This window comes from Mytilus galloprovincialis, chromosome 2 (assembly GCF_965363235.1).
Source record: "Mytilus galloprovincialis chromosome 2, xbMytGall1.hap1.1, whole genome shotgun sequence".
Taxonomy (NCBI): domain Eukaryota; kingdom Metazoa; phylum Mollusca; class Bivalvia; order Mytilida; family Mytilidae; genus Mytilus; species Mytilus galloprovincialis.
The window spans coordinates 39,405,027-39,408,813 of NC_134839.1; the positions used below are offsets into that span (position 1 = coordinate 39,405,027).

At 31.4% G+C, this 3,787-nt stretch overlaps 1 long non-coding RNA gene across 1 annotated transcript; it reads left to right on the forward strand.

Moving 5' to 3' along the window:
- Positions 1–113: 113 nt before the first annotated feature.
- LOC143063572 (uncharacterized) lies at positions 114–3,361 on the forward strand. Its single transcript, XR_012975049.1, has 3 exons — positions 114–133; positions 2,300–2,422; positions 3,259–3,361. It is a non-coding gene; the product is annotated as an uncharacterized LOC143063572 (long non-coding RNA).
- The last annotated feature ends 426 nt before the right edge of the window (positions 3,362–3,787 follow it).

Genomic DNA, 3,787 nt, shown 5'->3' on the forward strand with positions numbered 1-3,787 from the left:
ATGATTAGTAAAGGCGAGACATTTCAGCGTGTGCACTCTTGTTTATGGACTGAATGAGTTGAACAGCTTCGGTCTTCTAAGTGAATATGTTTGACACAAAAATAGAAATGGGTTGATCCAGAAGTGATGATTGGTAAGGATTAAGCGTCTTGCATTCACCAGGATATATTATTAAAGTAATAGTCTATCTCTATTCTTTTACTATTGGAGATGTCACACTGTAATCATAAAAGTGAATCCTTTAGTGGCTGGAGTTTTTATCAGGATTGCATGTTTACTGTGATGATACCTATCCCCGACCTATCGATAAATGATGATAGTGATGCTGTTATATAGCCAGTACAAATCTGATGTAAACATGTTCAATTACTACTTCCTTAAAAAAATGGTTTTTAAAAAAAAACCTTAGTGCTCAACACTTTTCATGAATAATATTCTTCAGTTGTAAAGAAAAATTAATTTGCAGCAGTATATTAATAAAGATTCAAACTGCTCAAACAGCAAACAGAGTAAAATTTTGTAGTGAACCTTTACACACTTACATGTAGTTGAAGTTGTAATTACACGCCCTCTTCATGATTTCATAGAAATAATTACTTCTGCACAAATGAGTTGGCAACACCACCTCTGTTTTATGGTTGCTTCAATATTTTTATGGTTATGATATCACTTCTTAAGAGTTTCATGTACATGTAGATTTGATGTTTCTGAAGTAATATTAAATGCAATTTAACTAATACATTGTAATATATAATTATTTCAAAATCACTTTTGGGGTAGTTTGACAACGTGCAGATTAATACTTAACAATTGTAATAACATGTATAGAAGAATGATCCAGATAGTTATATGGAAAAAATCATATTTGCATAAATTTACTTAAAATTCACTATCTCACATGTATCTCTATCACTACAAAAAATGTATCAATTGTATTAATGTACAAAAAAAGCAAGTTTTGACATCTTCTAGAAGAAAAAAAGAGTTTATGTACAATAAAATTTAATTAGGGAGTTGTAAGCTTGCTATGATGATACTTATCCCCAACCTATCGATAAATGACGATAGTGTTGCTGTTTTTTAGCCAGTACAAATCTGATGCAAGCTTTCAATTTTGCCTAATAGAGAAATGTCAGGGTTTTGTCCATCAAAAATTTAAAGCTGTATGTCTGCCTTTATAACAGTCTTGTTAAGTTCCTATCACTATTCAGGAAACTTGTCACTAAATGTTGAGAGAGAGAAAGTTTTACTGTTTACAAGATAACGTTAAAATCTAAGTCTTGTCTTCCATATAAAAGAGGGACGAAAGATACCAAAGGGACAGTCAAACTCATAAATCTAAAACAAACTGACAACGCCATGGCTAAAAATAAAAAAGACAAACAGAAAAACAATAGTACACACGACACAACATAGAAAACTAAAGAATAAACAACACGAACCCCACCAAAAACTAGGGGTGATCTCAGGTGCTCCGGAAGGGTAAGCAGATCCTGCTCCACATGTGGCACCCGTCGTGTTGCTTAAGTGATTACAAATCCGGTAAATAGTCTAATTCGGTAGGTCATATTCATGAAAGGGAAGGGGATTGTAGTTACGACGTAAGGAACATATCCGATATCATTTGTGAAACGGTTATTCCATAACGGTCAACCAACTCGTGATGGCGTCCGTAAAATTTACGAAGGGATGATTTCAACTTCACCATTTGGAACTCTTGGTTTAATAGTAATATAAACTTCAATATATACATGTAAACTAGTAGTTTCCAAAGTCTGATCTTGCAGGATACATTAAATTTTGTTTTAGTTACACATGAGCCTGCTCAAGAGGCAGACAAAAGTTCCATAGATATTTGAATGGAAAGATTTAGATATTGTCACAAATACTAGGCATAACCAATATCAGTCTTATGTCTAATAAACTGATAAAACCATTATGCAAAGTCGTTTGCTATTATTACAACATAAATGAACACTTTCCTTTGCTATTCTATTGGATGCTGCTTTTATTCAATAAACTCATACACTTGAAGAGATGTGTTCTTAAACACCATCAGCTTGCTATGATGAATTATCCCCGACCTATCGATAAATGACGATATTGATGCTTTTATATAGCCAGTACAAATCTGATGCAAGCCTCTTTTCCAGTAAAAAGAAACAATGAAAAAACAAGGGAATTGATTATATTTAAAGCTTTCAACCAGTGATTTATTACTAAGAATGTTACAAAAAAGCATTTGTATAACTGTTACACACTTATGCAAAATGTATAACCTTTCAACTTTTAATTTCAGGTGGATGAATCTGGAGTAGAAGCTAAAGACATTGAACTCGTGATGTCTCAAGCTAATGTACCTCGAACAAAAGCTGTGAAGGCGCTTAAAAATAATAATAATGACATTGTGAATGCAATTATGGTAAGTCAAATTCTTAATTAGTGGGTTTCTGTTGAAATGGAATGAGTATCTCACAACTGCCTGAAATCCTTGTCCAAAAAAAGTAAAATGTTGTAAGTGTTCAAATTAAAATTTTCAAGACCTGCCTGAAAAAATTGAAGATTGACTTAAAAAAATTACATTTTCTGTCTTGTATAGCAATGTACATACAGGTGGCAATGTCTGAAAATAAAATAAAATAATTTACATATCATTTCACAAGAATGAAAGATTGGAGGAAGAAAATTCAAAAATATATGCTTTTAAGGTATATTGTCATGATGGTATATTTTAAGATAAAATATTTTGCAACACTTGCTATGATGATAATTATCCCCGACCTATCGATAAATGACGATAGTACTGCTGTTATATAGCCAGTACAAATCTGATGCAAGTGTTCATATCTGTGTTTCTATGGCAATACATAAATTTGAAATTCAATGTAAAGATTTAATTCCAAATCATTATGACAGTCTCTGTTGAAACATAACAGGCTACAAAACCAAAGATCTATGTTTTTACTGTAACAAATCAATATGTGCTGTACACACACGGTTATTCATGGGTAAATAGCTCTTTTGTCCTCCAGTGAATCATTGATAAATTGTCAAGGTGATAACATTCTTGAAAAAAGAACTGTCTTAAAGTTACAATGGAGACACTGATTTTTATTGAATGGCTTGATGTACACTGTTTTTTAAGAATATTCTTGACCCAATAGTAAACATAAAAATGTAGAAATTATTTAAGTAGTATCGAGTCTTTATTGGTATATAACCATTGTTTTAATTAACTTTGATCATTTTATTTTTCAGGAGCTGACGATGTGATGACTTTCTGTACTTGTGTTTCTTTGTGTTGCTATGTTTTGTCATATTTATGTAAAATAATTCTTAAAAAAAGCATCAAAAATCAAAATATCATCGTATTTTTTATGACTTTGAACAGGTTTATAATGATGGTCAAGTGAAAACTTTATTTATCATCCTATACTGCTCCATTGAGTTATGCCTTTGTTTGAAAAGAATCTTACATCTGGTCTTGGTATGTTTTAATGCATTAGCTTTGGAATTAATCACTTTGATTAAAAAAAAATCCAGCAAATTGGAAAATTCAGGAAATGTATTGTCATCAGATTTTGAATTGAAATTTTAATTATTCTCTGTCCAAGCTTCCCTCTGAAGGAGCTGACATTATGTTCAACTATCTTTTGGAAACTGGCATTTTCGTTTAGATTATTTTATTGACTGAATGTTTTGACTTTTCATAATTTCTATGTTGGCTTTTTTCCAAGTTTCATAAAGTAGAGATATATCTCTGTGATTTGATAGGATATCTTTTAAC